The sequence below is a fragment of the Cibotium barometz genome, chromosome 63, assembly GCF_041138505.1.
Source record: "Cibotium barometz isolate CiBa-2024 chromosome 63, ASM4113850v1, whole genome shotgun sequence".
Classification (NCBI taxonomy): domain Eukaryota; kingdom Viridiplantae; phylum Streptophyta; class Polypodiopsida; order Cyatheales; family Cibotiaceae; genus Cibotium; species Cibotium barometz.
The window spans coordinates 16,580,832-16,602,193 of record NC_141108.1 but is presented as its reverse complement, the minus strand read 5'-3'; the positions used below and the strand labels follow the sequence as shown (position 1 = coordinate 16,602,193).

The window sequence follows — 21,362 nt, the reverse complement described above, 5'->3', positions numbered from 1 at the left end:
GCAGCCTTTTCAGATGATTGCATGCAGACACTACTCTGTCTAAGAGAAGCCCAAAGCCTCCCCTACTCTTGCTACCTCTTTTTTGCTGCTGATCATTGTACAGTAGTTAGAGTCTTGAAGGCTTTGGTATGTAGTAGAGACCAGGAGGTTCAGGAGGTACTGTTGATTATTGTACTTGTGTGCCTAGATGGCCATGAACACTGCTAATATTCTCTTCATAGTCGCAACTATCTTCCACCAAAGTAGGAGACTAACAACAGGCAAAGCACGTGCTAACCATAATGAAAAGCTGATCAAATAAGCCAGTTCTTCAATAATATAGAGTTGCAAGCCACCATTTGAAAATCTTCAAGCCAACTCTATGGATCTACCACCCTGACGATTGCCTTCAGATAAAATGCAAGCAATAAAGAAGAACCAATTGGCTAGTGCACACTAGAAAAATGAATGGACTAAGATGGGATATCTCTTGGAAAGAAGGGGATGACACAACAGGCAGTAAACTACTCATTCAGGAGTTTACCATCTCTCCTCGCCCCATCGGTGTTGCAGCCGACCATGCATACCTAGCCTTCTCCCTCACATGCCGATACACCATCCAACCACCTGCTTTGCCCCATCACCGTCCGAGATACCACTTCACCAGAGAGACCTCTTCCATCTATTCTGATCACATCTACCACATCCTCTCCGACCTCGACCCCCACATCCCACTTGATGAGCTTACCACACACACCTCAGCCACCCTCCATACGTCCGCTGCAGCAACCTTCCCGCACTCCAGAGCCACCCCTACATCACCAAGAGGGACTATCCTACAGAATAGCTGGTACAACGAGGAATGTCGTGATACCCGAGCCCGTCTACATCGGGGGATGGCACTAGGATCCACCTCACCAGCAGGCGCGAGTGATCTTTCGACATCTCACACAGAGAAAGAAGAAAGCCTACCTAATCCAGGCTTGAGCAGGAGCTATACCAGCTATTTCTTGGAAGGGACTGTAAGGAGGCCTAGAGGATCTTCCAGGATCATCGCCTTCCAACTCCGATTACTTCACCCAGCACACCTGGCACACCTATGCCACCTCTCTCTACCATGTCCCCGAGCAGCCACCTCTCCCCCATCCACCCGAGCCTTGTCCCCCACACTCTTCCTTCTTTCACCTCAGTATGGTGAGAGATGCTATTGACAAGATGCAGACTTGGAGAGCAGGATCATGATGGACTCCTCAGCCAGCATTTCTCCCATGCTAGGACACGCTAGCCCCTTTACTGGTTCACATGTTTAACACGGCTTTATGTGAGGGCTTCCCCGTCAGCTGGTCATCAAATACTATTGTACCTATCTTGAAAGCAGGTGACCCCATGGACCCCAACAACTACAGGACTATCATGATTGGTCACACCTCGGCCAAGATTTATGGTTCGATTTTGGAGCATGAGCTTAGTAGATGGTCCAAGGAGCAGAGACTCAAGGCACCGAGGCAGGCAAGCTTTAGGAGAGGGCACTCCACACTTGATCATATCTTTACACTACGGTGGATCATTGAGGAGGGGAGAGCTCACGGGCATTGGATATACTACTGCTTTGTGGATTTCCGCAAAGCTTTTGATACCGTCCCACGGGCCAAACTGATGAGGAGACTGCAAGATATGGGGGTGCCAGCAGAGATGCTTTCGGGGATCATTGCACTCTATGAGTCAGTCACAGGCAGAGTACGGGCTCCAGGAGGTGACTCAGAGATCATACACAACACTATTGGGGTGAAACAGGGCTGCCCCTTGTCTCCTACTCTATTTGGTCTATACATTGACGAGATCTCGGATTACATGGATAGACAGGGAGGACCAAGAGAGCACATTTGGCAAGAGTCTTGATACCGATCCTCTTGTATGCAACTGATATTGTTCTTATTTCTGATTCACCAGAGGGGCTACATAGGCATTTGGATGCATTACGGGCCTTTTGTGAGGGCCAGGACCTCACTGTGAACCTTGGAAAGACCAAGGTCATGACTTTAACACCAGCTCACAGTGGATAAGTAGATTTGCAGTACAGTTTACATACAGTGGAGAACCTGTGGAGTATGTTACCTCATATGTATACCTTGGGATCACTTTTGCTGAACCTCAGTTCTCGATGCGGAAGGTGGCCGAAGCTAGATTGATGAGGGGATATGCAGCCCTTGGCTCGCTAGAGAGGCAATGCTCACAGATACAATTTCAGGAGCCGAGGACAAAGCTTTGACTATTTGATACTCTAGTTACACTTGCACTGCACTACTGTATGGTGCCCCCATCTGGGGTCCTAGCTTATACCACAGGAGGAGACAGAGGAGACAGAGGAGACAAAGGAGGTATATGATGGTTGGAAGCCGATGGAGAGGGCCCTAGTGGCGATGATCTCACGCATGATTAGGAGTAAGCCATCAGTGCCACATTAGATTATGCGGGCAGAGGTGGGGGTTGCACCGATAGTGACAGAGGCTCTATTCCAGATAGTGACATACTGGCACAAGCTATGGGAACTTCCACTTGATAGATACCCCCGGCTAGCCCTGGAGTCCTCGAGACAGTTGACACTTGAGGGAGATACAGAGTGCTGGTATGCACAGGTAGGCACTTGGTTTGGCATGCATGATATGCAGATGGAGGCACTCCCCCCATTCCAGTACAGCATAGAGGCCCCGTCATTTGCTCTCAGCCGCACAGAGCGGAACAGGGTTATCAGGAAGGACATTGCCACACTGGATACTCAAAGGACATGGAGTTCACCTAGTCGTCCACTAGGGACGAAGATGGCCTTCTACAGAAATCACCTCCTATGCCTGACAGAGGATGGGTTCATCATCCGCCCACGCTACATGGACACACACCTATCCTTTGGGGTGAGATGTGCGATCAGCCAGATCCACACCTCATCCCACCAGCTAAGAGTGGAGACTGCCAGATATGGGCCTAGGGCGGCCGCACCAAAGGACAGGATATGCTAGCTCTGTCGCACAGAGCCCGAGACAGAGGATCATTACATATGTCGATGCCCTCTATACTATGAGATTCGGGGGAGGTTCCACTGCCTCTTCCGAGCTAGGTTCGGACCACTTTCCAGGATCAGGGACTTTCCGGATCAGAGATGCCTAGGACTTTTTCTTCTAGAGCTCCGTAGACACAGGGAGTCCTTAGTGAGATCTAGATCAACTGTACTTGCTCGAGGACCAGCACAGAGAGCTCTCACCGACTTCTTCCATACCAGCACTCCGAGGGCCAATTCACCCATCATACCCAGACCACAGGCTAGTGCAAGAGCTCGGCCAAGAGGTGTGACACTCGACAGAGCCACTGAGTTATGCAGAGCTTGACGCCCCATACCCCATGGCTCTCGCCCACGGCCACACCACCACAGGAGGATCCGGGCCATCATCTCCCATCATCGCATGACCTTCTCGCGCCAGCTCAGTTTTACCACCTTGTGGCCAATGAGGGATGTATTAGGGTGATATGAGAGCTCTCTGCTCATGTACCTAGATCAGATTTTATAGTTCTAGATTTTTTTTATCTTTCTTTATTGCTATTTTGTACCCAAGATGATGTACCTTATGGATATGATGTAACCTTTTGGTCTCATAGGTCATTTTGGCCTTTTGAAGACGTTAATACAACTTGCTTTCTTCTTTCTCTCTCTCTCTCACCAATCTGGACATTTCCCAATATAAATGGGGTCTGGTGGACTCCAGGACGTCTAAATATTTGGAAAGTACAAGCTTTGGGAATGGGGGATTATCCTAGAATGCAAAGCATCACACTCCTAAAATTTAGGAAAGTTGCTATTTTTGGCCCGACTCCGATGGAAATTTTGTTCGCGTCATTACGTCTAGAATTGAGCAAATACCAAGAGTTGCCAAAGTAAATGGGCTACCAGTTCGGATATTTTTAGAGATAAAGTTTATGGAAGGACCCATCTCTTAGATTGGAACGTTATTGGCATATATGATATGAGCTATGCCCCATATGCTATGATTAGTGCCACATGTGAACATGGACTAACCAAGGGCAATTTTCTCCCTTTGGGTTTTTCCCCTTGGATACTAGGTGTGAAAGGACACCACATTTATTTCTGGAGTCACTCTTGAGAGTGACTCCACACATTGTATCCCATCTTCTTTGGGTGAGCATCAATCACCATCTCTCTCTTGAGAGTGCTTGTTGCTGTACTTCTCTCTGTGCCTCATTTTTGAGCAACCCTAACCTAGCAGTGGTATCAGAGCAAGGTTCCCTCTTCTGCTCGAGTCTAGCTTCCGTCGGCGGTGTTTCTTCCGTCCACTACAAATTTCCGTCCATCGACTGCAAGTTTCTGTTCGAGCTCTTTGCCGCCTGCCTGGCGATTCACCGCCCCTTTCAGCCACCCAATTCAGGCGGCACTAGTGGGGAGGGCACCACCACCACCCTACTCCTCAGCACCGCTCGCACTAGAGGCGACCCCTAGCGATGCTCAACCACACCTTGGGCTTATGGGGGACAGGACGGAAATCAGCCAAAAATTTAAGCCATTCCGTCCAGTGATTTCGCCGTCCCGATTCCGTCCGACAGCCAGCAGCTCTCTGTCGCCGTCCAGATCCGGCGCGGTCGTCCGATTGCTGCCTTGTCTGCTGCAACATGTCATCAGCCAGTTCTCGCCATGCTGTCCCTATGCCGTCTGCATGACATCTCCGCACCTCAGAGCCCTACTCCCGCCAACTGCAAGCCCGCCCGTGCCTTTGCCGTCTGTCATGTGCACAGTGTGTATCTACTGTGTGCTATACGCATGCAAGACTAGTTTCGAGGCTTGGGGAAGCTTGGAACTAGGCAGGCTGATTGATGAGCTAAGTTAGGGAAATACTAACAGACGGGCACCCAAGTATGGACGGGCGGGCGGCCAAGTGTGGACGCCCGATGACCGGCCAAGAGCCTATAAAAGGGTGGCCAAGGTTAGTTATTGTATATAGAGAGTCTCGCGAGTTTGTGAGAGCTCTATGGTCTTGGAGCCTGGATCTAGTGCAGACGTGCACCTGCTTTATGCAGTCGAGGCCAGCAGCAGTCTCGAGGCCCGCGAGGGCAGCTTCGTGGCGGTATGGGACGTCGCGAGGAGGAGATTGGTCGGTACGTCAACCTAGTTAGCTCAGCTCGTGGCTCGGTGGGGACAGCCAAGACTGTGGGCTTGCCCACGGCTGTCATGGTTGGGAGGTGAGTCAGGCCTGCACCCCCTTGCTTGTTTGTTTGTTCGTGTGTTTGCAGGTTTCGAGTTCGAACCAAGATCGATCACAAGGGGATCCGTGGAGTTTTGACAGTGGTATCACAGCATACCTCGTGAACGAGCAAGTCGGTAGGTAGAGAAGAAGAGGTGGAAGAACGGTATGTGTTAAAAACTTGCTGTTTTTTCTGTGCATATTGCAAATTTCAGAAATAGTATGTTTTTTTCTTCATCAAAGAAACCCATGTTGTTGATGGGAGATGGTAGTGTAATAGGGTTGATTGCTTTTGCAAGGAAGAGAAGTTTTGTTGTGCAGTCGCATAACTTGCAGGGAGAGAAAACAGAAAAAAGGAAGAAAAAGCACGTTTGCTTTTTGGCGAACGAGAGAGAGAGAGAGCGAGAGACGGGCTGGATGGGTTGGATTGCCTATTTGCTGGCCGGTTGTGCACTGGCGGGTGATCCTTGACGACGTGCTGCAGGCTGGGACAGGTGTTGCTGGCATTGGGCTACAGGCGGCTGAAGGCTAGGCCTGCCAAGCCAGGCGGCCAGGCGGCCAAGCCATGTAGGCACCCAGGCTAGGCACGGTGGGCTGGTGCCCAGGCCAGGCCGGCGCCCAGAACAGGCGGGCAGCGCCCAGGCCAGCCCAGGCCTACGCAAGCACCCAGCCAGGCCCTGTAGTAAGGCGGCCAGCGCAGGTAATGCATCAGGCTGGCGAGCAGACGCCGGTTTCCAGCAGCCGACGGGCAGGCGTGCAGGCGACGGCAAGAAAGCAGCCGGCAGCTTCAATCGACGGCAGCCAGCACATCGTCGGGTGAATCCTGGAGGAGCAGGGGAAAAAAAAAACAAGGAAAGCTTACGTTTACGTTTTTAGCTTTCGTTTTTTTTAAGAGTTTAAATTTTTTTTTAAGTTTTAAAAGACCCTCCTCCAAAGTTTAAAGGTGCTTTTTTTTTAAAGAAAAAGAATATATATATCCATATATATATATATATATATTTATTTATTTATTTATTTATTCAAGAAAAAAAAACACAAAAGCAAAGCAAAAGCTAAGCCTAGCTTTTCGAGATTTTTGGCTTTTGGGAAACCTTTATAAACCCCTCACGTGGGCTTCTTGCCACACATCTCTCAAGTTCTCAAGTTTTCAAGCTCTCAAGCTCTCAAGTTCGCTCGCACTTTTGTTGTGCAAAGATCGAATTTTCTCTCTACGTACCCTCTTCACGATGTCGACCCAAGAATCAGAGTTGGAGCCCCTTGTGGAACGCGAAGGCTTGCCGGCTACGGAAGGTACCGATGCCGATCTTTTTGACGATTTTGTGTCAAAATCAGATTTCCAAGAGTTCAAAGTAGCTCTCGAAGCTTCTTCGACGGAACGTCAGGCACAAATCGCAGCCCAGATGCAAGCTTTGCAGAACTCCATCGCTCTATTGACCACTACCCTCTCTACTTTCTCGGGTATGGATACCTTGGCTTCAGCTTTAGGCCCCAATATTACTCCGGAACCGTTTGGGGGCGAGCAAAAGCAGCGAACCAAGGAGATCGTGGACACGTGGCTACATAAGTGGCAAGTTCACTTTCAGTTTCATCCATATGATGATGGAAAGAAGATACAGTTAGCAGCAGGTTTCCCGTCCGGCAAAGCTTTGCTTTGGTGGAAGGATCAACCCTAAGCCAACGACTTGGGCACAATTCGAAGACGTTTTCAAGAAAGAATTCCTCAAGAAAGAGGATGATTACGATGTTGTTGCCCGGTTTTCAGCTTTGACCATGACCTCGCAACACCTCACTTATGAGGTCTACCTCCAGAAGTTTCGTGCCTTGCAGATGAAAGCTACAAAGATGGATCCCACTACTCTGTTGGGGTTTTTCGTAGCTGGTTTACCAGACTCGTACCGATTACAGGTTAAAAATAACAAATGTAAAACATTGGACGAGGACATTCATTCAGCTCGTATCTATGATGATACGATGGTCTCTTCCAAGTCGAAACCCATTACCGAGCAGGGGAACAAGCATAAAAGAAAGTTCTCCGCACCTATGGCTAACACGACTGAAGGCAAGTCTTCGGACCAACCTTCGAAGAATTCCAGTTCGACACCAGCGAAGAAGAAACGACTCCTTCGGGCTTTGAAGCTCAAGAAGAAAGGACGTTGTTTTATCTGCGAAGAAAAAGGACACATGCGTAATGAGTGCCCAAAGCAAAAGGGTACCAAGTCAAACGCAGGATCCAAGCCAAAGGCAGCTAACCAGTTGTCTTTGTTGACAGGTACGTCAATTACTGTACTTTCTCGCCCTAGTACTTGTTCTGATTGTCTATTCAATTCTAAGGTATTTGGCATGCATGATCTTCTCCGAGTTTATGGAGGAGTGAAAGGCCATAAGATTCACATTCTTTTAGACCCTGGCAGTTCGCATAACTTTGTTAACTACAAACTTGTGCAGAAATTAAGTCTCGATACGACACTTAGCGACCATACCTATGAGGTACGTCTACCTGCGGGCAGACAAGTTTGGGATCGCAAGGTGGAGATGCTTCCAATCCAGATTCAGGACTACAAAGATACTCTGGAATGCTATGTCATGCATCTGGAAAATGTAGACTTGTTATTAGGGATTGAGTGGTTTAAGACTCTTGACGTCCAGATAGATTGGTCTAGTCATATTTTTTCTTTTCAGCATAGGGACACCAAGTATAGTATTTTAGGTGATTGTATTCATCCCTCTCAGGGACCTCTTGTAAATACAATTGATTTTGGAAATATAATGAATTCTTCTTAAAGCAAAGAATTACAGAAGCTACTTGATTCGTTTCATGATATATTTCCTAATGAATTGCCATCGGGTTTACCACCTGAACGGGCAGTACATCATCGTATTGACTTGATCCCTGGTGCTCATCCTGTCAGTATTCCACCTTACAGGATGAGCCAAGCTGAGGAAGATGAGTTGGCTAAACAACTCGAAAATTATTTGAGGATGGGCCAAATCCGTCCAAGTAAATCACCTTGGGATGCACCTGTGTTGCTTAGGAGAAAGAAGGACAATACCTGGAGAATGTGCATAGATTATAAGAGATTGAACAAGCTGACCATTAAGAACCATTATCCTCTCCCTAGATCAGATGACCTGATTGACCGGTTAGCAGGAACGAAATATTTCACAAAGATAGATTTGCGTACTGGCTATCACCAGATACGTATTCATGAAAGGCATGTCGAAAGAACCGCCTTTCGGACTAAGTATGGCCATTACGAGTTTCTCGTATTACCTTTTGGGTTAACCAATGCTCCAACCACTTTCCAGCAAATGATAAACGATCTTTTTCGTGAACATTTGGGAAAATTTGTGGTGGTGTTCCTGGATGATATTTTGATATATAGTCGTACTCTTGAGGATCATGTCGGACACCTCACGATTGTCTTATCTATTTTAAGACAGAATCGACTATATGCTAAGTTAAGTAAATGTGAGTTCTTTATGACCGACATCATTTACTTGGGATACAAGATCACTAGAGATGGGTTGAGCATTGACTATGACCGAGTTCAGAAGGTTTTGGACTGGCCTATACCACGAACAGTGAAACAACTTCGTTCTTTTCTCGGTTTTGTTGTTTTTGAGAGGCAGGAAAGCTCGTTGGGCAAAGTTAATGCAAGATTTTGATTTTGAGATCCGTTATCGGAAAGGGTCCATGAATAGTATTGCAAATGCGCTTAGTCGGATTAGAGAGGTGAATACTTTGTCGTTCACCGAGATTTCTACTGACTTATTTCAGTCATTGAGAGGGCTTTGCAAGACTGATAGTTATTTTGGTCCATTTTGGCAGAAGATCCAAGATGGGAGCTCATTGATTGACCAAGACTCGGTGACTAGGCAATCTACTATTCAGGCTGCAGGAGGCCAGTGAATGATTCGGAATGGTTTACTGTTCCGTAATGACAAAATTTGTGTACCACAGATCCCGGACATTAGGTCCAAGATTCTGAAGGAGTGTCACGACGCCCCTTCTGCTGGGCACCCTGGGGTACACAGGACACTATCATTAGTGAAACACACTTTTTATTGGCCGAAGATGAAAGAGTATGTAGAAGATTATGTTCTCAAGTGTCAAATTTGTCAGGCAAATAAAGCTGAACGCTTTAGACAAGCTGGGTTGTCCCAGGGAATAAATGGAAAAGTATTTCCATGGATTTTATTACCGGATTGCCAAGAACACATCAAGGCCACGATTCTATTTGGGTTGTGGTAGATCGCTTGACAAAAATGGCTAGATTTTTACGAACCCGGAAGACTATTACAGCTACGCAATTAGCTCGGCAGTTTATCGAGCAATTGTTTAGACTGTACGGGTTACCGCAGGACATAGTTAGTGATAGGGACTCTAAGTTTACGAGTGATTTTTGGAAACTTGTTTTTGAGAAGTTGGAAGCAACTTTGAATTTGAGTTCCTCAGATCATCCTCAATCTGATGGCCAGACTGAAAGAGTGAATCAGATTTTGGAGGATATGCTTCGAGCATATGTATCCAAAAGACAGAGTTCATGGGAGGATTATCTTCCTATGTTAGAATTTGCATATAACAGTACTAAGCATACGAGTACAGGTTTTAGTCCTTTCATGCTTATGTATGGTTTTCAACCTAGATCACCTGTTACAGTAGGATTCTCAGGACTTCAGCATGATGCAGCACGTAATTTTTTGCAAGATATGCAGGAAATGTTACAAGTTGCAAAGGAATCTATTAGAAGTGCTCAAGACCGAGACAGGTTTTATTCTAATAGACATCGTTCTCCCAGAGAATTCTCTGAAGGAACGATAGTGTATTTGCGAGTTCCGAAAGATTCCGAGACTTTACGGACAGGTCGATCTCCGAAATTATCCCCTAGATACAGTGGACCATTTCGTGTTACACGACGGATTGGTTCAGTTGCATATGAATTGGATTTGCCTTCTCATGTGAAAGTTCATCTTGTATTTCATGTCAGTAGACTTAAGGAAGTATTGGGTGGAGCAGATCAGTTAGTTACTCCTCAAGAAATCATAGATGTCGAGGATATGACATTTGTTCCGCACGAACCTGAAAAGATTCTTGGATTTCGTGAACGAAGATTGCGTGTCACATGCACTCTGCACTCAGTGCATGGTGACAAGATGGCTCATCATCAGAAGTGCAGCAGTTGTACAGTTGTAGAACCCAGTAGGATGATATTTGTCGTACGCCGTGACTCCATTGTACATCCTCAGTCCAGGATAAGTCAGGCACAAGCTACGTAGGTCATTCCTCAGCCTTAGTGGGTCAGTCAGTCAGTTAAGTCCCTTAACCCACTTGGAGAGAATCATTCATGCATGTAGAGTCAATAGAAGCCTTAGGGTTTGCATCAAAAAGCACTCTGCATCTTGCATAATATGCATACATATGCCTGTGCATCATTTAGAACATCCCCAAAGCCTTAGGGAATTTACTGGGATTTATCTGGTATTTTTTCCATATTTATTAGTATTTATTTAGCATTATTTGCATTATTGGGCATTTATAAATATTAACTTTATTAAATGACCAACCTCCAGTTAGTATAAATAGGCTTGTCTAGAGCCTCTTTTCCTCATTCAGTCTTCATTGTGCTAAGAGCTCTCCTCTCTCTTGCTTTCAGCCCAAGACTAATCCAGCCCTAGTGCCCATAAGCTTTCTTCTCCAGCCCCTTGAGATCCATAGCTTCAGCCCAGCCCTAGGTGCCTGCCTTCAGCCTCTTTCAGCCCTGAATTCAGCATCAGTTCAGGCCCACAGTTCAGGCCCACAATTCAGCATAGTTCTACGCCAGCAATCAGCAGTACAGCAAGCTGTGTTTCTGTTCCAGCCGTACAACAGCAGCTCCTGCAGTCCCTGATTCTCATGCGTTACAGTCCACAGCCCTCTCTTCACCTCAGCATTTCTGTCCACAGAAGATTCCAGCCCTGAAGGTTCAGTCTACAGCAGTTTCCAGCCCTGAAACTGTTGTTTGCATCAGTGTCCAGCCTTCTGTGCATCATACACACATTCAGCAGTCATCTGGTGAAGGTAACTCAGCATTCATATGTGTTTTCAGCATTCTAACAGTGTGTAGAACAGTCCACCTTCTTCTTCTTTGAGCCTTAGGTGTGCAGCCCTTCCTCATGCCCTTGGGAAGAGTGCATAGGCGCGAGATCAAGTCATTGAGGTGTTTCTACAGCAGTGTACAGATCAGCCGCTCTCCGATCCTCCGAGATCTTGCGTTTGGCTTATCTACAGTCCAAAGTCATTCTCTCTAAAGTAATAAAGCAAATACTATCTCGTTATGGGGATAGGGGGCCCTTCAGTGGGTAATTCGGGACCCAATCTGGTGTACAGTTCTCATATCTCTCTCTCTCATCTCTTTAAAGTTTGAAGTAAATGAAATGGATTGCTAAACTCACGAAACTCACGATACAGAAGACGGTGTGAGCATATTGTGTGACAGGATCAACCAATACAAAGACTTCCGCTGCATATCACATTGTGTCATACGCTTATCATGGAATACAAGATCAAGTGGAAGGATCGTGTTGAGGACGCTACATGGGAGACATTGACTACTCTTCAGAGAGATTACCTTGGCTTTTTAGTGAGCTCAGGAGTGAGCTCTTAGAGGAAGGGGAGTATGTCATGTGCACAGTGTGTATCTACCGTGTGCTATACGCATGCAAGACTAGTTTCGAGGCTTGGGGAAGCTTGGAACTAGACAGGCTGATTGACGAGCTGAGTTAGGGAAATACTAACGGGCGGGCACCCAAGTATGGACGGGCGGGCGGCCAAGTGTGGACGCCCGATGACCGGCCAAGAGCCTATAAAAGGGTGGCCAAGGTTAGTTATTGTATATAGAGAGTCTCGCGAGTTTGTGAGAGCTCTATGGTCTTGGAGCTTGGATCTAGTGCAGACGTGCACCTGCTTTATGCAGCCGAGGCCAGCAGCAGTCTCGAGGCCCGCGAGGGCAGCTTCGTGGCGGTATGGGACGTCGCGAGGAGGAGATTGGTCGGTACGTCAACCTAGTTAGCTCAGCTCGTGGCTCGGTGGGGACAGCCAAGACTGTGGGCTTGCCCACGGCTGTCATGGTTGGGAGGTGAGTCAGGCCTGCACCCCCTTGCTTGTTTGTTTGTTCGTTTGTTTGCAGGTTTCGAGTTCGAACCAAGATCGATCACGAGGGGATCCGTGGGGTTTTGACACCGTCTCCACGTTGCAGCCCACCATCGAGCTTCCGCCAGTTGCAGTCCCGCTTCGCCTATAGCTCCATTGATGTCGCCTCGAGCCTTCTGTCGCCATCAGGTCATCGTTCGCTATGCAACCAGTTCCCGGATAGTCCGCCATCACAGTGCCTGCCCAACTCATCTCTGCAAAACGTGCAAAATCAGGGTTCTAACCAAGTAACTGATTTTATTTTATTTTTTTGGGGTTCCCTTCAAGGGACTTTTGTGCATAGCTTGAGCCTTGCTTTATTGCAAACATAAGGTGCAGGCACCAATGCAATGCAGCATTAGGGTGCAGGACAGAGAGAAAATTTGGGGATTTTTCAAAATTTGCACAATTGCAATTACAGGACAGAAAAATTTAGGGCTTTCTTAAAATCAATGCTTAAGTGCACAATTAAAGCTCATTGGTAGATAGATTTTTGGGACTTTGTGAATTATGTGCAATTGACACATAAATCAGCCCATTGGTGCTCAGAAATTTGGGGATTTTCAGCATTGCTTATCTGCAACCTTGTATTCCGGGCAGAACATTTGGACAGGACTTTGTGGTTACTTGGCATTGAACTCCGGTACGATTGGGATTTTACCTGTGCTTTTTACAGCATATTTGGTTGCACGTGTTTGCATCTCTGTTGCAAGAGATTTCAACACATGGCTAGAAATACGACCGATATATTCGGGGTTTTGTCCCAAGAGGACAAATTGGGTGGAGTAATTACTCCCTCTAGAGTTTCATGGTCCGAAATCTTCGTGTGGCCAAAGGATTATGGAGTTATGTGTCAGGTGAAGATGTACGCCCTGTTGACATAGCACCTAACACGCTTGGCCGTGGTGCTCAACAAGCTGCAATACACACTCCTCCCTCACATGAGCAGAAGAGATGGGATACTCGCGATGCCCAAGTGATGGCTTCGATTGCTTTGTTAGTAAAGCAATCAATCATACCGCATATTCGGTCTTGCAGACCTCACGGCGAGCTTGGGATGTACTTGAAACCATGTATCAAGCAAAGAATGAGGCCAGGGTTGCATTTCTCAAGAAAGAGCTTCAGAACTTGGACATGAATGAAGGTGATAGTATGGCTGATCATCTTACGAAGATCCGGGATCTTTGGGAGAAGTTGCTCAATCTTGATGAGGTCATTTCCAAAAAGGAGCTAGTTTCCAAGACACTATCATCTTTGCCAGAAACCTACTTGAACTTCCACACATTGCTCACTCTATCTATGCGGGGAAACCCGGAACCCAATCTTGTTTGAAGAGTTGGTTGGTTTGTTACTATAGGAGGAGCAAAATCGGAAGAACAAATCTTCCAACATGTAGCATGCATGGCAGTGATGAGGCTTTGAGGCTTTTGCTGCCCAAGACAAGGGCAAGGGAAAAGCCAAACAGAATTTTCAGCCAAAGACTGATTCGGGACAGCCTTCACAAAAGGCTAAAAATGATGCAAGCAAGCCCAAGAAAAAGAACAAATGTCACTACTGCAAGAAGCCAGGTCATTACTTGAATGAGTGCACAAAGAGGCTTGCAAAGGAGAAGAAAAACGAAAGCGGCATGGCTGTAGATTCTTGTAGGGAAAGATGATGCATCAGTAAATCTTGTGCAGGATGAGTGGACTTTCCTTACTTGCAGTTATGATGCATCATTGGAGCATATGTCTCTCAGTGTCAATGAAAGATACGACACATGGTACTTTGACAACGGTGCTTCTAAACAAATTGCCTCACGGAGGGATTTGTTTAAAAAGCTTATGTCTACCCCCGAAGGCAAGCAGGTTACATGTGCAAACAATTCTTCTTATCCAATTCAAGGTGTTGGTGAGGTGATCCTCACAACAGCAGAATTATGTCTTCCAAATGTATTGTATGTGCCAAGGATTAAGAAGAACTTGTTGTCTGTCTCCTCTTTTGCTAAAAGAGAATATGCAGTGAACTTTGAGGACGACAAATGCACAGTCAAAGACCGTGAAGGTGGCTATGCATTGGTCACTTCCGGCACATTGTAGTCAAAGACCGTGAAGGTGGCTATGCATTGGTCACTTCCGGCACATTGTACCATGGATTATATCAGCATGACAGGTTTGACAAGAAAGAGCATGATGCTCATGTGGTTACCACTCTTACACCTGCCATGCACGAGGCGAAATTGTAGCATGCCAGGTTTGGGCATGTGAATTATGGCAATTTGATGCTATTGCAAAGGCATAAAATGGTACAGGATATGCCTCATGTAGAGCTGCCACCAAAACTTGTATGTGAAGGGTACATATTGGGTAAAATGCACAGAAATGCATTCCCAAAAGATGGATCAACAAGGGCTATCCAAAAATTACAGCTTGTTCACAATGATGTGTGCGGTCCTATGCGGACGCCATCTTTTGGAAAGCACCTATACTTTGTAACCTTTATCGATGACTGCTCCAAATTTGCTTGGGTGTATCCCTTGAAGGCAAAAATCTGATGTATTTGCATGTTTTCAGCATTTTGTGGCCTAAGCTGAAAATCAAACAGGTTGCAAAGTGCAAACCATCCGTACAGATCAAGGGGAGAAATACATGTCCATTGCTTTCAAGGCTTTTATGGCAGAAAAGGCATAAAGCATCAATGCACGATGCCATATTCTCCTCAGCAAAATGGTGTTGCTGAGATAAAGAACAGGTCTTTGATGGAAATGGCTAGATGCATGGTTAAAGGCAAAGGCTTGCCTCGCAAATTCTGGATGGAGGCAATAATGTGTGCTACGCATGTGTTGAATAGATGCCCTACCAAAGCATTGAAAACCATAACACCATATGAGGCCTGGCACAAAAGGAAACCTAAAGTTGATCACTTTAGAGTTTTTGGATGTATAGCATATGCACACATACCTGAGTAGTTGAGAGGTAAGCTTGGTGACAATGCAGCTAAGTGTATATTTGTGGGTTGCAGCAGTGGCAGTAAAGGCTACTGTCTCTTTACTCCTTCCACACAAAGGATTTTGGACAGCAGAGATGTTGTATATGCTGAAAATTCAAACCAACCATTGGCTGAATTTTTTGGATAGCCATCTACCTCTGTTACAGCAACGCGGAAAGGTACGTACGGTACGGTACAAATCAAGTACGTAAGGTACGTATTAAAGTATGGGTTGAGATTTTGAGGTACGTTAAATACTTAAGGTACGTAAAAACATAAAAAATATACTATATAGTGTATATATATATATATATATACAAAAAAATGAATGAAAAACTGCGAACTTTAAATTTGAAAAACAATTCATTTCTGAACAACAACACAATTACCAAAATGAGATCTATCAGTAAACAAAAGCATAAGTAGGTTTCACGAAATGGAATCACTCAAACGTTCAGTACCCATGACTCAAATGCCACGAGTTACATACTATAAGCAATCAATCAAAATTTAAAAGTTAAAAGACAGTTTACTATCTAGAGAAGCCAAAAAATAATAGTTCTAGTCACTAGTTGTAACATGCAGCGGAAGTATTCGTATTGGAGGATCCTGTCACACAAATGCTCACACCATCTTCTGTATCCTGAGTTTCGTGAGTTTAGCAATTCACTTTAATGACTTCAAACTTTAAAGAGATATGAGAGAGAGATGAGAACTGTACACCGTATGGGATCTGGAATTACCCACTGAAGGGCCCCCTATCCCATTACCGAGATAGTATTTGCTTTACGCAAGAGGACGTGCTGCTGCTGCCTCCAAGAGTTGGAGACGCTCCATGAGCAGCTGGTTCTGAGCTCTAAGAAGAGCTATGGTGTCTGCAGTAGTCGGAAGAGCAAGGTCTCCTTTCAGGGGAGACGTCTTCCAGCTGATGAGTACTCTCCTCTGTAGACATGATGCTGAAGTCGGTGGTCGTGCCGGAACGCAATCTGACCATCCAAGGATGCCCTCGCGCTAGGATACGGTGTGTGTGGACCAGCTGAATCTGATACCAATGTAACATGCACCGGAAGTATTCGTATTGGAGGATCCTGTCACACAAATGCTCACACGGTCTTCTGTATCCTGAGTTTCGCGAGTTTAGCAATCCACTTTAATGACTTCAAACTTTAAAGAGATATGAGAGAGAGATGAGAATTGTACACCGTATGGGGTCCCGAATTACCGAATTACCCACTGAAGGGCCTCCTATCCTGTTACCGAGATAGTATTTGCTTTATTATCTTTAAAGAGACTGAAGGTGTGACTTACGATAAGCCAAACGCAAGACCTCTGAAGACCAAGTGTTGGGCTGAACTGTACACTGCTGCAAAAGCACCAAAGATGTCCAATCTCGAGCCTATGCACTCTTCCCAAAAATGGAATGAGGGAGGGATGCAAGCTAGGGCTGAGAGAGGGGCTGTTTGAAACTGTTCTAGACTGAGTATGAATGCTGTAAATGAATATGAATGCTGCATTTTACCTTCACCAAGTGGCTGGTGCAGAACGATGATGAGATGAATGCTGAAAATTGTATGGATGCAGAAAATGAAAGGTTTACTGATGGCTGAATGCTGAGAACTGATGCGTTTGCTGATGGAGGACTGAATGCACAAGCGTTGATGCTCCTCTTGCTGTAGGATGACACGCTTCTTCAAAACGCATGGAACTGAGGTGAATGCAAGGCTAAATATGATGCGCTTGAATGCTCTTTGCTGAATATGAATGAATGAGAAAGTGATAATACAAAGGCTCTATTTATATGGGCTAAATGAGCCAGTCAGCTGGCTACTGAGCTGGCCGACTGCTCATGTCCAATGAATAATGCATAAATGTGTATAAAATACTGAAAATGCCAAGAAAATCCTAGTAAATATCCTTATAAATACTGGATGATATCTGGGTTCCTGCAATGGTCTAGATGCTATGCATGAATGATGTACAATATGCAGCATGCTTTGTGATGCAAACCCTAAGGTTTCTACTGACTGTATATGCATGAATGCGTCTCTTTAAGTGGGTTAAGGGACTTTGATTGATCGACTGACTTGGTATGGCTAAGAATGACCTACATAGCTCATGCCTGACTTATCTTGGACTGAGGATTACAATGGGGTCATGGCATACCACAAATATTATCCTAAATGGTACTAATATTGTTACTGATGATGAGCCAATTTGTCACCATGCATAGAGGTTTCTGGCCATGCATGTCGCATGCATGAGGATTTCTGGCCATGCATGTCGCATGTATGGGGGTTTCTAACTATGCATGAGGGTTCTGACTATGCATGTTGCATGCATGGAGGTTCGGCTCTTCTCAGAAAGAGAGATAAATTTACATTTCTCAGGCACATGCAACATTTCCATGCCATGAGGTAAGAGCTGTCATGCATATGAATCAAAAACAAAAAGTGAAACAGTCAAATGATCCTTTCATTGGACCTGGAGATGCAGACACACCCACAGAATAGAGCTTAAGATTGCCCAACTTTTTTCAAAACCAAGAGAATGCTGTGCTACATCACATGAGGCTTGATGGAACAGCCAACGGAATAAGAACTGCATATATTGTGCAAGGGCATGCCTACAAGAGTGTGGTTCGTATGTGCACCTTGGAGTGGTTTATACTCTGCCTTTTGCATGGGTATAGACATTTTTATACAGCACTAGATAGATCATTGTCAGTTTCACAGCATGGCAAATCTGGAGAATCAAAAATACAACATTGTTGACGATACTCTCTCTCTCTCTCTCTCTCTCTCTCTCTCTCTCTCTCTCTCTCGCATATACAAGTGTCCTATAATAGCATACAAGTTGCGCATCACCGCAGCTCCCTGTCCACCAGGGAGGATGCGCTAAAGATTAGACATCAGGGAACACCAAAGAAGCTCCAATAGGCACACTGACTCAGGCAACCATGATCATATGGAGCACCAAGGCCCACTCAAAGACTCTTTTGCAGAGGTCAAGGAGCAAATGGTACATAGGTATTTATAGGTCTTCTCTCATATGACATGTGATTTGTTAACACACCACCCTTATATCTAGCTTTTATAATCAATCATTTTCAGCTCCTATTATAGGTAGTTAGTCATTTGACGTTTTCTTAAGGGACCCCCTTATGGTCTTCTCTCTCTCTCTCTCTCTCTCTCTCTCTCTCTCTCTCTCTCTCTCATAAAGTGTACTCTATCATGTATAAGGAGCAATATCCAAGGTATCTCTACAATCTCTGAGCTCAAGAGATGGCCACCATTATATCTGTTTTGCTACCAGGTATGTGAACCTCTAAGTTTCCAGTCATATGAAATATATAAACGTTCCATTGATCCAACCTCAAAAGTAGGTCCTGAACTAATTAACCTCAGCTTCACGCATTTAGATATAATGGGATTTTCAATGTGTCATGAGTTTTTTGTTCCCTTTTAAAGATGGCCTTGTTAATTAATGATCATATTATGCCTTGTTAATCAATGCTCATACATTGACTTGTTTAACCTACTAGATGACCTTGTTAATTAATGTCTCATTTATGCCTTGTTAATCAAGTCTCCTATATGCCTTGTTAATCAAGTCTCCTATATGCCTTGTTAATCAAAGCTCATATATCAATTGTTAGCTAAGGCTCAGAAAGAATGAAATGATGGGCCCATGTTTTTTCTTTTTCATTGAATTAAACAACAAAAACCATTATCCTATCTCATGATTCTTAAAGATTTCGAAAAAAGCAAACCCAAAATGAAATAAAAATAAAGCCGCATCATCAGAGGAGTACTAAGGAAAAAAAATACCCCAGCTTGGAAGATTAACTTTGCTTTTTTCTGTCTTTTCTTTTGGAGCATAATCACTGCAATCGATACTAATCGCAAATTAAGAAGAAGCTCGCAGTTGTTGATCCTGTGCGGAGGGGAAGCTTTACTTTACGGGAAACAGAGAAAAAGACAGTCACTGTTTTAAAAAAAAAATGAGAATCATTATACTTTATGGGAGAAGTCAGTTATTAATTGCAGCTGTAAATACATTCTATTGCACGGTACTTTCATACACGTGGTTTCTTCTTCTTCTTTTTAGTTGGCCGATTTTATTGCATGAGGGTCCCCCATAACACACACACACCTCTACTGGTTCAGGGCAGCATGCAATGTAGGCACCCATCCTCAGGACTAAGGCCCGTCACACATACCCCACCGCCCATGTATGGGCGGGGGAGATTGCCTGCCCATGAATTATGGGCAGTGGATACCCCCACCACATCAACATGAGAAGGCAGGGGTATGGCGATGTGTAATGGGCCTAAGTGCCACGGGATCTTAAAGACCCTTGTCAAGTGATATCAATGGATGGTATTGATCGAAATCGCGACGCCTTTTTGGGACTATCAGATAAAGTAAACTAGGGCCAATAAACTAGGGGTGAAAAACATAGAATATAATAGCTTGAAACCACATGATTTTGTTGCTTGAAGGTATAGTGTAGTGGTAAGATGTTTCTAATGGTGACCCGAATTCTCAAGTTCAAATCCTCTTTTGCACATAACATTTTGCTCCAAAATTTTCTAAGTCCCAAACCTCATTCCATGATGTAAAAACTAGGAAGTAAACTACGCCCGCTTAGTAAACTAGAAAGTAAACTATGCTCGTTTAGTAAACTAGAAAGTAAACTATGATTGCTTAGTAACCTCGTTTACTGACTCTAGTTTACTTTATCTGACGGCCCAAAAAAGGCATCGCGATTTTTGATCAATGCCATCCATTGATATCACCTGACAAGGATCTTTAAGACCCCGTGGCACTTAGTCCTAAGGGGCAGCCATGGATCGAATGCATGAACTCCAATTACAAGCCATCCACTTTAACCAACTGACCTAAAACATGGATTACATACACGTGGTTTCTTCATAATTTGCTTCCCCATTTGTGAGTCTCTACTCTTCTCTAGACCCATGTAGATTTTAGAGGCCGCCCCCATAGGGCCTTTTCAGAAGCTTTAGTGTGAAATTTAATGCTTGCTTAGAGTAGTGCAAGAGTTTGGGTTCAATCTTCCCCTGTGAAAGCAATGGCATCTAGTGTGTGTAAGTAGTAGCATCTAGTGTGTGTGAGTAGTGTACTTTCAAACTTCTAGCCAAGCCAACAAAAAAAAAGCTCCACGCCAACTTAGCACACTTGGAGAGTTGTGGGTCATAACCCTTCAACTAGGGGCTAAAGTATTTGCAAGCAAGTTTGATTTTTCTCCGAGGGCCCTACCCGTCACAAAATCATAGGAGACCTCTACGAAACACATGCTTAGATGTAAATTTTTACGAGAAATCAATATGTGTGCAAGCTAAAGAGGTCTAAAATACTCAAAAATGTCCAAAACATGCGTCAGAATAACCATGTTTGTACGAATAACTAATCAGAATAGGCCTTTACCACTTGCAAGCATTTCTTAAGGAGTGAATTTATAAGAATACACAATAGCGAAAGTAGGATCAGCACAATATAAAGCATTTAATTGCAGAAAGAAGTGGGGAGTAAACAATATTACTACTTGCAAACTTTGATTACAAACTATGGTTGTCCGCCACGTGTGCTGCACACACGAATTACCAAGAAAGAAACTGTTTCTAAATGTGGACTATCATGTATCATAACCACCTACCCAATTAGAATCAGTGAAGGCCTGCAGTTGTAAATCACCCCCCTTGGCATAGAACAATCCAAGGTCTTGAGTGCCTTACAAGTATCAAAAGATACGTTTAACTGCTTGTCAATGCTTAGTGTCTGGGCATGGGCAAAGAATGAACTTTGAAAGTTACGGCACACTATATTGGTTATCTAGCCGTGATTTGCACAAATAGATTAGGCATTCAATAGCTTGATCATAAGTGGTTATATCAAACAGTCACCAACATCTTGTAGAGTAAGCTTTACACACTAGGTTCCATTGGTGTAGAAATTACTTTGCAATAACTTTCCATGTTGAACCTC

General features: G+C 44.8%; 1 protein-coding gene across 4 annotated transcripts in view; it reads right to left on the bottom strand.

The window, feature by feature from the left end:
* Positions 1-19,448, bottom strand: part of LOC147603767 (uncharacterized) — a 92,844-nt gene extending 73,396 nt beyond the window's left edge. Inside the window, exons 1-2 of one of the 4 annotated variants that reach the window (XM_086796095.1) lie at positions 19,185-19,407; positions 18,008-18,099 (exon numbers count right to left, since the gene is read on the bottom strand). The gene's annotated coding sequence lies outside the window, so the exon portion shown is untranslated. Of the gene's footprint in view, positions 1-18,007; positions 18,100-19,184 lie in introns of all 4 variants that reach the window. The other 3 variants (XM_086796097.1, XM_086796096.1, XM_086796098.1) reach the window with 3 other exon arrangements.
* Between the last annotated feature and the right edge of the window lie 1,914 nt (positions 19,449-21,362).